Raw genomic sequence first — 17,650 nt, 5'->3', positions numbered from 1 at the left:
TTCAAAATTAGTGTTAAAATACAATGAAAATATAAAATCACACACTTATAATGATGCTATACACATAACATAAACATATGTCACCACTACCCTATACATTATATCAACTACTGCCCGCAGCCCTACTACACAACGAGATCAATATACATCTTAATGAGAGGAAATGTACTTATCTCAACAGTCCTCCAATAGTTTGTCCAAATAGAAAGTCCACGTTGCTCCGCACTGCACTGACATGGTACAACAGTTATATATCCAAGGTATGCTCCATAGTCGGTATATTAGTTGAGTCAAACTTCAAGGATATAACAGTCCCCAAAAATGTTATATGCAGAAGGGTGCCACGACATTATAGTTCACCAAGAAAAGGGCTACAGCTTCAGCATTATTGCCCTTGTTTCTTGGTGAGATATTACGTCATGGCACCCTTCTGCATATAACATTTTTGGGGACTGTTATATCCTTGAAGTTTGACTCAACTAATATACCGACTACGGAGCATACATAAGTACATAAGTACATAAGTAGTGCCATACTGGGAAAGACCAAAGGTCCATCTAGCCCAGCATCCTGTCACCGACAGTGGCCAATCCAGGTCAAGGGCACCTGGCACGCTCCCCAAACGTAAAAACATTCCAGACAAGTTATACCTAAAAATGAGGAATTTTTCCAGTCCATTTAATAGCGGTCTATGGACTTGTCCTTTAGGAATCTATCTAACCCCTTTTTAAACTCCGTCAAGCTAACCGCCCGTACCACGTTCTCCGGCAATGAATTCCAGAGTCTAATTACACGTTGGGTGAAGAAAAATTTTCTCCGATTCGTTTTAAATTTACCACACTGTAGCTTCAACTCATGCCCTCTAGTCCTAGTATTTTTGGATAGCGTGAACAGTCGCTTCACATCCACCCGATCCATTCCACTCATTATTTTATACACTTCTATCATATCTCCCCTCAGCCGTCTCTTCTCCAAGCTGAAAAGCCCTAGCCTTCTCAGCCTCTCTTCATAGGAAAGTCGTCCCATCCCCACTATCATTTTCGTCGCCCTTCGCTGTACCTTTTCCAATTCTACTATATCTTTTTTGAGATACGGAGACCAGTACTGAACACAATACTCCAGGTGCGGTCGCACCATGGAGCGATACAACGGCATTATAACATCCGCACACCTGGACTCCATACCCTTCCTAATAACACCCAACATTCTATTCGCTTTCCTAGCCGCAGCAGCACACTGAGCAGAAGGTTTCAGCGTATCATCGACGACGACACCCAGATCCCTTTCTTGATCCGTATCCTCCTTGGATATATAACTGTTGTACACCGTCAGTGCAGTGTGGAGCAACGTGGACTTTCTATTTGGACAAACTATTGGAGGACTGTTGAGATAAGTATATTTCCTCTCATTAAGATTTTTATTTTATTTATTTATTTATTTACATTTGTACCCCACGCTTTCCCACTCATGGCAGGCTCAATGTGGCAGGCAATGGAGGGTTAAGTGACGTGCCCAGAGTCACAAGGAGCTGCCTGTGCCGGGAATCAAACTCAGTTCCTCAGTTCCCCAGGACCAAAGTCCACCACCCTAACCACTAGGCCACTCCTCTCCTTGTGCAGTAGAGCTGCAGGCAGTAGTTGATATAATGTATAGGGTAGTGGTGACGTGTTAATGTTATGTGTATAGCAGCACTATAAGTGTGTGATTTTATATTTTCACAGTATTTTAACACTAATTTTGAAGTATATAATACAAAAGTTTTAGAATAATTCATAGTTGTGGTAATATATTAGATGTTAAAAGATTACAACTATATTGGAATTTATTTACCCAGATTTTGTAGAGTTAATGAATATGCATGAAACAGATTTGCATGCCTGTCACCTATATTATATGCAAATCTGCCTCATGCATATTCATTAAGGATATCCTGAAAACCCAACTGGCTGGTTTGAGAGCCACTGCTCTAGGGGACAGGCCTCTTGTGGTCTTTCAAAATATGCAGAAGGGCTTAATGACATTATCAAACATGGTCCCTAATAATTAATGGAGTACCTGTTTGTACTGTGAAGAGTTACAGATAGATAAACGAAAGGAGTCGGTATAAGGAGGTAAAAGGAGCACAGCTAGTATAAAATTTCTCAATTTGCAATAAATTATGTAATTTTTGTTCTTAATTTTAGTTTTATATTATTGCAGATTTTGTTTTAAAGCTTGTTAAAGTACATGTAAGTAGCTAGCTTCTGCCACTACTCTATGCTTGTTTCTGCTTTCCCATGCACTATTTAGAAAACTGATTGTTAATATAACTAGTGCCTGGTGGGTGGGTTCTGAATGGTACGTTTGGTTTTAGAAATAACTGTGGTGAATGAACTAAAGAATCCTGACATTTTTCTTACTAGAATGAAGGGACCAAGGTTTCTAACAGCACAAGTGAGCACTGGTAGGATACTGTATTGTAACCGCCACACAAACATTGGATGCCATGTGCACATATGATATCAAGAGAGTGTGGAGGGTATTCTTGACACAAACTAACTTTTTAGATATCATCATATGGATACATTTGACAAGATCTGGGGTTCATTTCAATGGTTGTCACAAGATGCAGCTACCTCTAAAGGGTTACATAGTAACGTAGTAGATGACGGCAGAAAAAGACCTTTACGGTCCATCCAGTCTGCCCAACAAGATAAACTCTTATGTGCTATTTTTTATTTGTACCTGTCCTCTTCAGGGCACAGACCATATAAGTCTGCCCCGCACTATCCCCGCCTCCCAACCACCAGCCCCACCTCCCACCAGTTGGCTCTGGCACAGACCGTATAAGTCTGCCCATCACTATCCCCTCCTCTGAACCACCAGTCCCGCCTTCCACCTACGGCTCTGGCACAGACCGTATAAGTCTGCCCAGCACTAGCCCCGCCTCCCCCCACCGGCTCTGCCACCCAATCTCGGCTAAGCCCCTGAGGATCTATTCCTTCTGAACAGGATTCCTTTATGTTTATCCCACGCATGTTTGAATTCTGTTACCGTTTTCATCTCCACCACCTCCCTCGGGAGGGCATTCCAAGCATCCACCACTCTCTCCGTGAAAAAATACTTCCTGACATTTTTCTTGAGTCTGCCCCCCTTCAATTTCATTTCATGTCCTCTCGTTCTACCGCCTTCGCATCTTCGGAAAAGGTTCGTTTGCGGATTAATACCTTTCAAATATTTGAACGTCTGTATCACCCCTATTTCTCCTTTCCTCCAGAGTATACATGTTCAGGTCAGCAAGTCTCTCCTCATACGTCTTGTAACGCAAATCCCATACCATTCTCGTAGCTTTTCTTTGCACCGCTTCAATTCTTTTTACATCCTTAACAAGATACGGCCTCCAAAACTGAACACAATACTCCAGGTGGGGCCTCACCAATGACTTATACAGGGGCATCAACACCCACCTCTCTATACAGCCTAACAACCTTCTAGCTACGGCCACCGCCTTGTCACACTGTTTCGTCACCTTCAAATCTTCAGATACTATCACCCCAAGATCCCTCTCCCCGTCCGTACCTATCAGACTCTCCCCGCCTAACACATACGTCTCCCATGGATTTCTATTCCTTAAGTGCATCACTTTGCATTTCTTCGCATTGAATTTTAATTACCAAACCTTAGACCATTCTTCTAGCTTCCTGAGATCCTTTTTCATGTTTTCTACTCCCTCCCGGGTGTCCACTCTGTTACAGATCTTAGTATCATCCACAAAAATGCAAACTTTACCTTCTAACCCTTCGGCAATGTCACTCACAAATATATTGAACAGAATTGGCCCCAGCACCGATCCCTGAGGCACTTCACTACTCACCTTTCCCTCCTCCGAGCGAAGTCCATTCACCACCACCCTCTGGCGTCTGTCCGTTAACCAGTTTCTAATCCAGTTCACCACTTCGGGTCCTATCTTCAGCCCATCCAGTTTATTTAAGAGCCTCCTGTGGGGAACCGTGTCAAAAGCTTTGCTGAAATCTAAGTAGATTACGTCCATAGCTCGTCCCTGATTCAGTTCTCCTGTCACCCAATCAAAGAACTCAATGAGATTCGTTTGGCACAATTTCCCTTTGGTAAAACCATGTTGTCTCGGATCTTGCAACTTATTGGCTTCCAGGAAATTCACTATCCTTTCCATCAGCATCACTTCCATTACTTTTCCAATAACTGAAGTGAGGCTTACCGGCCTGTAGTTTCCAGCTTCTTCCCTATCACCACTTTTGTGAAGAGGGACCACATCCGCCGTTCTCCAATCCCTCGGAACCTCTCCCGTCTGCAAGGATATATTAAACAAATCTTTAAGAGGACCCGACAGAACCTCTCTGAGTTCCCTCAATATCCTGGGGTGGATCCCATCCGGTCCCATGGCTTTGTCCACCTTTAGCTTTCCAAGTTGTTCACACACTCTCTTCTGTGAACGGTGCTCTATCCACTTCATTCTCATTTGTACTTTTTCCAGTCCATCGTGGTCCTTCTCCAGGATTTTCTTCTGTGAAAACAGAACAAAAGTATCTAATTAGCAAATTTGCTTTTTCTTCATCATTTTCCACATAGCGGTTCGCAGTATCTTTTAGTCTCACAATTCCCTTTTTAGTCATTCTCCTTTCACTAATATACCTGAAAAAAATGGTGTCACCCCTTCTTACATTTTTAGCCATTTGTTCTTCCGCTTGCGCTTTCGCCAGACGTATCTCTCTTTTGGCTTCTTTCAGTTTCATCCGGTATTCCTCCCCATGTTCCTTTTCTTGAGTTTTTCTGTATTTCTGGAACGCCAACTCTTTAGCCTTTATTTTCTCAGCCACTTGCTTGGAGAACCATATCAGTTTCCTTTTTCTCTTGCTTTTACTTACTTTCCTTACATAAAGGTTTGTGGCCCTATTTATAGCTTCTTTCAACCTGGATCACTGTCCTTCTACTTCTTGTACTTCCTCCCAGCTCATCATCTCCTTCCTCAGGTATTCCCCCATTTTGCTAAAGTCAGCACGCTTGAAATCCAGGACTTTGAGTTTTGAGTGGCCGCTCTCCACTTTAGCTGTTATATCAAACCAAACCGTTTGATGGTCACTGCCGCCCAGGTGGGCACCCACTCGGATATTTGACACGCTATCCCCATTTGTGAGCACCAGATCCAGCGTCGCTCCCTCCCTCGTGGGTTCTGTCACCATTTGCCTGAGCAAAACACTTTGGAAAGCATCCACGATCTCTCTACTTCTTTCTGATACCGCAGACGGAACCTTCCAATCTACATCCGGCAGATTGAAATCTCCCAGCAACAGCACCTCTCTCTTGTTTCCCAGCTTTTGAATATCTGCGATCAGGTCTTTATCTAATTCCTCTAATTGTGTCGGAGGTCTGTAGACAACACTCACGTGGATAGAGGTTCTATCCTCTCTTTTTAAGGTGATCCATATCGCTTCTTCCTTCTGACTAGTTAGTTTTAATATCATGTTGAAAGTCTTGAGTGTTTTATTGATTATATGGGTAAGTAGGAGAGTTCTATCTTCACTCACATTGTTAGCTTTACATTTTAGCTTGATTTTTTGTTAGTACCAAATATGTTAGAACATAAGAACATGAGAGTAGCCATACTGGGTCAGACCAATGGTCCATCTAGCCCAGTACCCTGTTTTGCAAACAGTGGCCAAGCCAGGACACAAGTACTAGTGCTATACTGGACAGTATCAGGATTAGATGGGGGGATGGGGGTTATGAAGTTGCATTGCAATCTTGTTGTGAGTTGTGTTGCCAACACTTAAATGTAAAAAAACACACACACAAAAAAATTCTAACTACAATACCCTGGAAAACAGCTTTTCTGAATTTATAATTGTCATGCTTTAGAGCGCACACCAAACATTCCCAAACTTAGGGGACCTTTTACAAAGGCGCGGGAGGGCTAATGCACGGGTAGCGTGCACCCAATCGGCACTACCACTGGGGTAGCGCATGCGCCCAATGGTAATACCAATTTTGGCGTGCGCCAAAATCCTGCGGTAGAAAATAATTTTCTATTTTCTACAGCGGGGGCGTTCCTGACAGTAACCGGCAGAGCGTCCACGTTGGCGCGCGCTGCATGGTTACCATGTGGGTAGCACATGACCCCTTACCGCTAGGTCAATGGGTGGTGGTAAGGGTGCAGGCCCATTTCCCGGCCAGTTAAAAAATTGCCTTTTCCTCAGCTGCAGTAAAAAATGGCCCAGTGCACGCCTAAAAGATGCGCCCCCATTACTACAGGCCACTTTTTACTGCAGCTTTGTAAAAGGACCCCTTAGCCAGGCATGTTTTTGGGATATCCACAATGAATATGCATTCTCAATTCTATTCCTTGGGATTAAACACAATGAAAGTCCAAATACAATCCTGAGACACAAAAATACAAATACAAAATAAAAGACTCAGGTTATTTTAAGCTGTATAAGCTTAACATAACCTGAATGAATATGCATGAGAGAATTTGCATACAATGGAGGCACTGCATGCAAAACCATTTCTGAGTATTCACTGAACATATTCTGAAAACCAAACTGGCTAGGGATCCCCAAGAACATGTTTGGAAACCACTGGTTTACACTTTGATGCATTTCCACTGGGTGCATTAATTAAACAATAAGCTAATAACTCAAATGATTAAATATTCAAAACTAGTTGATTGAACTACAGGCTAAATTGCATATTTAAATAATTCATGAATATGTATTTAATGGGATTATTCACTGCTCCTATCCATAAACTGAATGGGTAGAAGAATGAAGTACTCGGAAGCACATGTATTCCTCACTCTTCCAGCATTCTGCTCAACCAGCAGCTATAATGAATGCATGAGAAGTGATCAATCAAATAAATACATCCTAGAGCCTTGAACTCTAAAAAGAATCAAAGAAGTCAACATTCAAAAACAAGCAAAGCAGATTAAACAAAGAGTAAATTTTAGGGATATGCATTTTGTTTTGGTTTCTGTTTGGAAAATGTGCAATACAATCAATTTTACATGCATGAAACACCCACATGAATGTGATTTGTGCATGTGAAAACATTGTTATGCATGTTAATCAAAGTTTACACGTGTTCATTTCTGAAATGAACTGGAAAATGTCTGAAAATACACGAAAAATCCATAAAACAATCTGAAAATAAACCAAACATTCTTTTCTTGTATGTCCCTAGTAAAATTTAGGGGTATGAATTTTTCATTATTTGCTTTTGTTTCTTTTTATCTTGTTCCTTTAAAATGAAGAAAAAAAAAAAGATAAATGACCTCCTGAAAAAAAATGTTTGTGTTTGGGAGTAGATTTATTTTTATAAACGAAAGCATTGCTGACGTAAAATTATTATATAGTATCCTTCCTTCTTAACTTTTATTGAAGCCTGCTACATTTGGAAGTTTCCTTTTTCTGTTCTCTTCCAGTGAGTAGATTTTGAGCTCCTTCTGAATCAAAGTAAACCCAAATGTTATTGGCATCACATTTCGGCACAACATTAGTATATGGAAAACAAAAACAAGACATCCTTCGTCTCCGCATCCTCTAATCCTGTCCCTCCTTTCCCCTATAGATAACGCTTTTCAGTCAAACTTTTGTGAGTTTGTCTCACTTTTTCTTCACCAGTATCCAACTGTTGTCAGTGTTTTCTTTTTTGAGAAGTTTCTCTTTGCTTTCTGCACTTCTTTAATACTCTTGTCCTCCTGCCTCCTTTTCTCCATCACCGATGTCCTCATTTGTACACTCAGGGGTCCTTATACAAAGGTGCTTTAGCGGTTTTAGGGCACGCTAATCATTAGTGCGCGCTAAACACTAGCAATGCCCATAGAAATATATGGGTGACTAACGTTTAGTGCATACTTATTTTTAGCGCGAGCTAAAAATGCTAGCGCACCTTTGTAAAAGGACCCCTCAGTTTCCCTTTGGTGGCCCTGCAGTTTAACCCATCTTCCTCAGGCCATTGCAGATAAATGGTCATTTTCAAAGGTTCACATGCTTTTTCTAAATATCATACCCAGTTGAAATGATTATAAGATGACAAGCTGTACTCATGATGTGTTAGGATTTCATGTCTTTGAAAGTACAAATTCTAAACTAGATAAATTTGTTTGCACCTACAACTTAAGAGCAGCATTTGTCAACCGGTGCGCCATGACTGCTCCCCAGGTGTGCCACAGGAGTTTTTTTTTTTTTTTTTTTGTCACTCCTGTCCCATCCTCAGCCAGCAACCTGGCATTATAAGATTTCTTCTGTAGCAGTTGGCAGCCTGCTAGCACAAATCTCTAAGGGGCCCTTTTACTAAGGCACGCCAAAAAATGGCCTGTGCTGGTGTAGGTGCCTATTTTGGATGCGTGTAGGTCCATTTTTCAGCAGGCCTGCAAAAAAGGCCTTTTTTTTGTGGCCAAAAATGGACATGTGGCAAAACTAAAACCAGCTTGCATCCATTTTAGGCCTGAGACCTTACCGCCACCGATTGACTTAGAAGTAAGGTCTCGTGTGTTAACCGGGCAGTAATCGTCAGTGCGCGTACACTGACGATTACCGCCAAGTAAGCGCCACATGGTAGAAAATTTCTACCGCATGTTTTAGATGTGCGCCAAAAATGGAATTACCACTCGGGACACATGGTAGCCGGGCGGTATTTCCAATTTGACGTAGGCGCATACGCGCCTTAGTAAAAGAGCCCCTAAGTCTTCTCTCTGATGCAACTTCCGGCTTCCATACAGGCAGGAAGCATCAGAGAGAAGGCTTGGGTTGGCACGAGCAGGCTGTCCAAATTGCTGACCGCTACAGGAAAAAAGGTGAGGAAAAACAAAGACTAAATTCCCAAGTTTGTGTACCCAAATACCATGAGGAAGTTCATGGAAACTTCATATTAAATCTACTTTAACTTGGCCATGCATTGTTAACTGGCTCAATTATAGTGAGTCCTAGGGTTGTATGTGTTTTTTCTTTTGGCAGTTTGCTAGTTCTCATCACACATTTTAACCAGATTATAATATAGTGAAAATTGTGCGACACTCAGATTGTGTCCGTGTGGTATGATCTCATTACTTTGTCATTATGGGGGTAGTTCTAAAAATATGTGCCTGGTGGGAGTCTATTATAAAGGAATTTAGACCTACAGAGCTATGGATCGGATGCAGTGAAGAGATGTCACCACCAGCACTGTAGTGAGTTTTTTGGGGGGGAGGTGTCTTATTCACTTTAAAATTGTTTTTGAATGCATGTTACATGTGGCCATAGGAGCCGACTCTGTGGGTGCTTGAGCACCCCCAATATTGAGAAAATTCCTTGTGTGTGTCCAAGGAAGGGTTATTTCCACTGGGCTTAGCACCCCCAATAATTTTGAAAAGTTGGCTCCTATGCATGTGGCTAATTTAGTTATTTTTGATGTGTATTTTTACCCTTTTGCCAACTTCTGTTTTCAATAAAAATATTCAGCTATAAAAATAACATGGTTAAAAATGTACCCCCCCCCCCCTCTCGCTTTTTACAAAGCCACACTAGCGGCTGCTGGTGCGGTAATGCCGACACAGCCCATTCAAGTAAATGGGCTGTGTCAGCATTGCTGCACAGCTTTGTAAAAGGGGGGGGGGGGGTTAATTATTGAACACAAATTTAATACTCGTTTGTTAATCGATAAAATATATATCCTCACAAAACTGACAGTACACCTTGTCAGTGTGCCATTTTTGTCCTTTGTCAGTGTGCCATGAGATGAAAAAAGTTGAAAATCACTGACAGAGGAAACTGTATACTGAAAAGGTAATGTAAGAAGTGTTACTGTCAGCTTATTTTTTAACTGTTCAAAATTTACTGATCAACTACTCCAAGCAATTTTAACCCTACTCTTGTCTGCTGACTGTTCCTAGCAGGGGTGTGCTGGTAAATTGTTAACAGGGGGCTCTCTCTCGCCAGCAAAGTAAAAGAGAATTCAGGAGGGGCCCAAGCCCACATTTTGGGATCCATTTGTTAAAGTAGCCATGGAGAACCGGCTCCCAAAATTCTTAAAAACTTAACAAATGGCTCTCGAGAGCCTGCTCCAGCACACCACTGGTTCCTAGACACCACCCCAAGCATCAACTAGAAAGCAGCTTAGTGGAGCCATTTTAAGAAAATCTATTTCTTTAACTCAAGGACCCTTTTACAATGTGTGAGGGCCTACGTGCGTCCAGTGTACACCAAATTGGCATTACCGCCCAGTTACTGCAAGGTAAATTGGTGGCGGTAGTTCTGAATTTGGCGCATGCCAAAAACACGCAGTAGAAAATATTTTCTATTTTCTGCATGGCGCCTACCTAGCGGTAAATGGCAGTTGGAGCTCGCTGCATGCTTACTGCCCAGGTAGTGCGTAAGACCTTACCGCTAGGTCAATGGGTGGCGGTAAGGTTTCAGGCCGAAAATGGACGCATGATGGTTTCAATTTTAGCGCACGTCCATTTTCTGGCCCCTTCAACAAATTCCCTTTTTCCTAGATGCAGTAAAAAACATGGCCCAGCCTGTGCTCAAAAGACGCGCTCACACTACCGCAGGCCACCTTTTACTGCGGCTTAGTAAAATGGCCCTTCAAAGTGGTAAGCATTTCATAGACTTAACACAACAGTCTGGTTTCCAAACTGAAAGATATAATGCACCATGTTTCCCTCTCTATCCTGCTTCTATCACAACTTTCAGTAACTATATAAAAAATTATACTCCAAAATTGAAAAAGGTATGACAGATTTTCCATTACTGGCAATCCAAACCACACCTGTGTTTACAGTAGACACACCTATTCGCTTTGTATGTTAATTAAAATCTTCATTTTTATAGATCCTATGGGTGTGAACAAAAAGAAGACTATTCTTTAATTCTTTTAAACACTGCATCTCATCTGTGGCTATTATTTCTCTCTTCAGCTAAGGATGGGCAATGTTGTCTCCAGGGTGGATGACAGACATTACATTTCTGTGGGTGAGGTGCTCACTTGTCCGGACATATGACTTATACATTTGTGGCTCAGAGTGTTAATAGGTGGTTATGAATTGGTTTCATGATCCTCATTTCTGATGATGTTATTCGGTACTGGGGTTTTTTATTTTTCAATAGAAACCAAGCAGCAGGTTGACAGACCCAATAATACAATAGTGTCTTTGAAAATAAACCTGAGCCATATTATTCAACAAATGCTATCAATTACCCTTCACTAAATAGAGGCTTCAACATTATGCACACAGAGGCAGAATTTAGACAGTATATGGAGAAAAGAATTCATACATCCAGATAAAGAGGTAGAGAATTCCCACTGTATTTTACAAGAGGCTGACATTTTTTTTTTGGGGGGGGGGGGGAGAGCAGACAACATGGGGGGCACTAGGCATATAGGTGTGAGTAGTGCTTGGTGTACTCTTATATAATGCCTTAGAGTACACTTGATGATGGATTTTTAAGCAAACACTCTGCCCAACAACTGTCCTGCACACTCACATAAACTTTGGAAACACTGACATTTTAAAAATATAGGTGGGCCCTTTTACTAAGCCGCGTAGGTGCCAACGCGTGCCAAATTGTAGTTACCACCCGATTACCGCGTGGCCCTTGTGGTAATTTCAATTTTGGTGCATGGCCATTACGCGCGTCTGAAAAATATTTTTTATTTTCTGGCGTGCGTCAAGTGGCATTTGACGCGCGTAGACCATTACCACCCGGTTACCGTGTGAAACCTTACCGCTAGGTCAATGGTTTGCAGTAAGGTCTCAGACCCAAAATGGAAGAGCGGCAATTTTCATTTTGTCACATGTCCGTCTTCTGCAAAAAAAAGGCAGTTTTTATAGGTGTGCTAAAAAATAATTCTGCGTACGCCTAAAAAACACACATCTACACTACCACAGTACATTTTTCAGCGCACCTTAGTAAAAGGACCCCATAGTCACATTATCCCGTAACTTAAACTTTTGTCATTATAGTGGACTTGAGTCTGGTCAACATCTTGACATACATCACAGTATCCTGCAAAATTACTACAATAGTACATATCCTTCAACTTGCTTTATAACAAATATAAACAACATATTAAGATGTATTAATAGAACAGGTAAATTACCTTTGAAGTACCAGTTTAAATATGTAGCCTAAGAAATCTAATATAAAAAAAAATACCAACCCCTAGCACTGCACACTGGACTATCAAAATGTTAATTTAAATATTTTTTTTGCATCCAAAGAAACCCCCATAGCTCATCTTCTAAGCATGGATGCAAAGCAGAAAAGGGGCATTTCCCCAGGAATTCACCATACAAAAAAAAAGGTGATTTTAGTGTATTATCAGTAAAAACATAGACCCTCCAGTCCCAAGCATACTGTGAAGTGTCTGTAATATAAAACCTACAAAAATCACTCAGGACCTACCTATATAGCTAATAAAACCAGTAACTTACAGAAGTAACACAACAAGGAACCTACCTAGGAAACTTCAACACAGTAAATATTACAGTCAGACCAAGAACATCAATATGCCTATTGGGAAACTGAACAAGCTGAATTATTACAGATGCTTAAATAGAAACTCCATGCAGACAGAGATCTTGGCCTTGGTCACAAAAACTGAACACAAACAGACCCTTGCTAGGCACAGAGGGGCCCTTTTACTAAGCCGTGGTAAAAAGTGGCCTGCGGTAGTGTAGGTGCATGTATTGGACGCGGGCTGGGCCAGTTTTTACTGTATCTACAAAAAATGGCTTTTTTAATGAGATGGGAAAAGGGCCTGTGGTAAAAATGAAACCAGCGCGCGCCCAAAACCGGCCTGAGCCCTTAACGCCACCCACTGATCAATTGGTAAAGGCTTACGCACTACACACGCAGTGACTGATTGGTGTGCACCAAGTGTTGATTACCAGTGTAACTGGCATGCGTAGAAGGAAATAATTCATCCACGTGTTATGGGCACGTGCCAAATCTGAAATGACCACCAAGAGGGCGCGCTGGCCTGGCGGTATAATTTGGGTGTGCGTTGTACGCGTGTAGAGCCTACCACGGCTTAGTAAAAGGGCCCCAGAGTGAGCACAAAATATGAATATGTAGACAAAAATGAAATTTAAATCCCAAGAAGCCACACTCTGCAGGCAGTTCAATGGTAGAGAAAGAGAAAAAGAGAAAGAGAAGAGAAAGAGCCCAAATAAACTGAAGGTCTGCTCGTGAATGCATATTCCTACTGTTCATATAAAGTTTTCTTGGACTGCCAAACTATCAAAGTTCAAGAGTGCTACAAATGCTCGGTTTCTATAAAATATATTTCTAAAAATCCAACCTAGAATAGCCATCTTCAGTGTCCTAGAAACCTTCAATATATCCCATGTTTGTCCAAAAATATATATAGTACTAGCTGAAACCGTGACACAGCCACAACTAAGTAAGACAAATATATTATGCAAAAAATAAAATAAAAAAAATGTCCAATAGTAGTAATGTATATTGGCACCAGACTTGGTTGAAAAACCCAGGGGATTGTCTTTGCAGACTAGGGATCTGCACATACAAAAATATTCTGATTAGTTTTTATTTTTTCCTGATTTTCAGGGGGGGTTTTTTTGTTAGTTTCATACATAGCAGCCTGAGGAATTCAGCAGTAAGAAGTGTTGCCTGAATCCTCAGTGCTTCTATTTTAATCCACCAACAGACTAAAAACCCTTGACTGACCTCATATGGAGGCAGGCAGACTTTACTTCTCCACTTTCCAGAAGAGGATAGAAAATGCAGGAAACTTGAAGAACAAAAGAAGTATCCACTACAATTGGTGAGACAGCATAATTCTCCTCTGATTACAAAACTAAGATTTCCTCTTGAAATCACGTCTTATGTTTGAATTTCCCGCCTCTGACCATACCACAGCTAGGGAGAACCTTTCAACCTGCCTTACCAGCACAGTACCTGGGCTAAAAAGCCCGATAGCTCTGTCACTCAAACCAGTGAAATATTAAAATATAAGGTAGGGTTGCCAACCTTTTGAAATAGAAAAAACACCCCTTGCCACCCCTACTGTTGCATCCTGTCCTCACTTCACCCCTCTACAACCATCTACTCCAGGGTTACCATCTCTGAAGAAATAACTTCCACATAGTCTACGATTATAGGCTAATTTGTTTCATGAATATGTAATGAATATGTAAACAAATAAATCGGCACCAACTAAAAAAAACCACACTAACCCCAGGATTCTATATCATGTCAAGATTTCTGCGTGGAAATCGAAGCACATTCCATAACAATGCACATCACTTATGGCCGTTTTACAAAGGCGCAGGAGGGCTAACGCGGGGGGAGAATAAGCCCAATCAGAACTACTGCCGGGGTAGTGTGTGTGCCCGGCAGTAATACCGAGTTTGCCGTGTGCCAAATCCCATGGTAGAAAATAAATTTCTATTTTCTACCACGGGGAGTGTTCCCGGTAGTATCCGGCAGTGTGCCCACATTGGCGCTGCATGGGTAGCGCGTGCACCCTTAAAGCTAGGTCAATGGGTGGCGGTAAGGGCTCAGGTCGTAAATAGGCACTCACTAGTTTTAGTATTAGTGCAAGCCCATTTCCCGGCCCTTTTAAAAAAGAGCCTTGCTTGGTAGGGGTTATGGAGGAGTGAGGAGGTAGCGAATCGCTGCTCTGGAGCACCCGCTATAACCAGCTCTCAGAATCAGCATTTTTTCTCCTGAAAGAAAAACTTTATATAATATTTCATGGTTTGAGTATGATACGACCTTTGTGAAGCTAATTACCAGAGCAGATGGCCACCAAATCCTCGTGGAAAGACTGGGGCGACTGACAGATTCCAAGATGGCGGACAAAAGCATGCCGCCGACCCCGAGCTCTCAGTGGGCAGCAGAGATAATAATGGAGGTTAAATCAGTGGTGGGATGGGATGGAGGAGAGGTACGTGGCAATGGCAGCGGAACTTCAGGTGGTGCAACAGCAAGTGGGGACCGTTGAAGACACAGTGCAAAAGTTGACGGAGGGACAGCCACAACTTTTAAAGTGCCTGTCGGCTCTGGATGAGAAGTTAGAAGATTTAGAAAATTGTTCCCGAAGAAACAACTTAAGGCTGGTGGGCCTCCCGGAAACCGCCCTAGAAAGAGACTTAAGGAAATTTCTGGAAGACTGGCTTCCCAAAGCAGTGGCACTGCCAGATCTAGCGGGTGATTTTCAGGTGGAAAGGGCTCATCGGCTGGGACAGCTTAAAGCGGGAGGAGATCGCCCAAGAGTGGTCATCTTCAGGGTGCTTAATTATACCCATAAAATGCTGATACGATAAGCACTGCGGGGGGGGGGGGGGGGCAAACAGCTACAATATCAAAATACCCATATTCTGTGCTTCCAGGATTACTCTGCTAAGGTGTCCGCAGGAAGCGGAAGATGCCAGACCTGTGGGAGGGGAAAGTAGGGAGCGATGCACTGTGGCACCCTTGAGAGTTTGCTGCGGTGCACAAGGGTGATGCAGCGCACAGTTTGGGAACCGCTGGGTCCTGTCTATAATATCTGAGGCTGTCAGAGGCTGGTGAGTACTATTTTTATTCACATTCTTGGGGGGGGGAGGTCAGTGACTACTGGGGGGGAGTAAGGGGGCATCCCTGATTCCCTACAGTGGTTATCTGGTCATTTATGGCACCTTTTTGTGCCTTATTCTTTCTGAAAACGGGTCTAGACCAAAACATTGAAGTTTTCACTCTAGACATTTTCGTTTTGTTCCATTATGGCTGTAAAACATCCAAGTGTTAGGAATGGCCTAAGCCCACCCTTCAAAATGCCCGTTACACTTCCTCGTGATTTGGATGCAGTGCAGATGAAATGCATAGATAAACGTCTGCAAAACAGGTTTCAAAAATACCGATTTGAACATTTTGAGAAGAAATCCATCCAAAATGGTGCTTTATGACACTTTTTGGACGTTTTTCTCTTTCGAAAATGAACCCCATTATTAAGCACTAATCAACATTGTGCCTTAATTCATAGGTTAGTACATATTAAATCACTTTAGAGCACACAAAATTTAAGGCAGACTAATGTACCAAATGCACACTAGTGAAAGCACATCCCTACTGCAGAAGTTATTAACAGGTTAGTTTACACAATGGAAAAACATTTTCCAAACAAACATCTTTCAGCTAAAAGGAATCTCTTCAGAGGCCTATCTCAGAAACATGGAAGATGTGGGCAGTAAGGGGCCACTTGGTCAACCTGTACCTACACCTCTATGAGAGTACACTAGAGGAAATTGGGAAGAAGGGCAAGTGTTTAAATTCACTGTTAAGGTTTTTGTCTAAAAGTGCTTTTTTTTAGCGGAGTCTGAATTACAACAGAGGGACTTCCCAATATTACTGTGGTAAAATATACCTTAGCAGTTAGCATCTTGTCTGTTTGAGAAGTTCCATAGCAGTAACTATTGATTGCTGAGAGATTTCCCCAATGTTTTCAATCTTATAACCAAAATAAATGGAAATTCCTACCTAAGAGCCTGGTTCCGAACAGACAGATGCCAGCTACTGTTGGTCAACCAAAGAAATCTGTAATCAAATAAGAAAACAAAATGTATTTTAATTTTTTTTTTTTTTTGCTGCAACAAGTAATTTACAGCAAACATCTGAATACTCACATTATGTTTATTTTATTTATTTATTTATTGCATTTGTACCCCACATTATCCCACCTTTTTGCAGGCTCAATGTGGCTTACAGGGTGTTAATATGAAAAGTTCATTACATAATCTTAGATACAGTCTGTAATAATCTGGAGGTAGAAGAGGAATAAATTAGAAGGTGTTAGGTGTTAGGTAAGGTCGTGTGAGGGGTGTTTTAAAGCATGTGGGTGGTGTAAGGAGTGATTTGTTTCATTAAGGATTATTTTTGTAGGCCTATACAAACGATCTTAGTGGCTTGCAATTGAAATAAAATCTGAATGGGGGGGAGGGAAAGACTATCACTCTATGAACTACAAACAGATTAACCTACAGACAGAAAACATGAGGAAAAAATATCATGCAACATCATGGGAACAAAGGAAGGGAAGGGACAAGAGGATGCTGAATGTGGAGGAGTGGAATAGTGGTTAGAGCACTCATCTTGACATCCAGAGGTGGCTGGTTCACAGCTGCAATTAAACAACAGAACTAATATACTGTACACACACACATAGAAAAAAGCAGATCAGTTAAGTTGATATGATATATATTTGAACTGTTTAGTGAGAGTTTCTCATACTACCAGCTTTTGCCCTTTCTTGGAACATAAAGATTCCATTCTTTCTTTAGATTACCCAGAACCTTTATAGTGTTCTGTAGTGCCAGTCAATTGACATCTGGAAAACTGCCATCCAGAAGAAAAGCCAAAATATAACAGAGGGCAATTAAACTGAACTTAGGTCCTGGGAAACTGAGGACCAGCAGCCATCCACCGAGAACTGCAGTGCAATTTTTTGGCGTCCCGCCACTGCAACAGCTTCATCTGTTTTCTTTTTTCTGCCTCCACAGAAATTCCCTGACCGTGTCACTCTCCAGCTGAAAACATACTGAGCAAACCTGACATGAACTACCCAGGGTTCCTCTATTGAGGAAGTATCAAAATGATATTCTTGAATTGTTAAAATGTCCAACACTATTCTTAGCCTGGTCTAGGATGGC

The 17,650-nt window shown here is 41.7% G+C and overlaps 1 protein-coding gene across 1 annotated transcript in view; it reads right to left on the bottom strand.

Annotated features, from left to right (window-relative positions):
* The window catches only part of MAP2 (microtubule associated protein 2), a 602,201-nt gene that overhangs the window by 489,797 nt on the left and 94,754 nt on the right, over positions 1-17,650 (bottom strand). Inside the window, exon 2 of the mRNA XM_030210839.1 lies at positions 16,482-16,538. The gene's annotated coding sequence lies outside the window, so the exon portion shown is untranslated. The remainder of the gene's footprint in view (positions 1-16,481; positions 16,539-17,650) is intronic.

Source organism: Microcaecilia unicolor, chromosome 7 (genome assembly GCF_901765095.1).
Source record: "Microcaecilia unicolor chromosome 7, aMicUni1.1, whole genome shotgun sequence".
Taxonomy (NCBI): Eukaryota; Metazoa; Chordata; class Amphibia; order Gymnophiona; family Siphonopidae; genus Microcaecilia; species Microcaecilia unicolor.
This window is presented reverse-complemented; position numbering and strand designations above follow the sequence as displayed.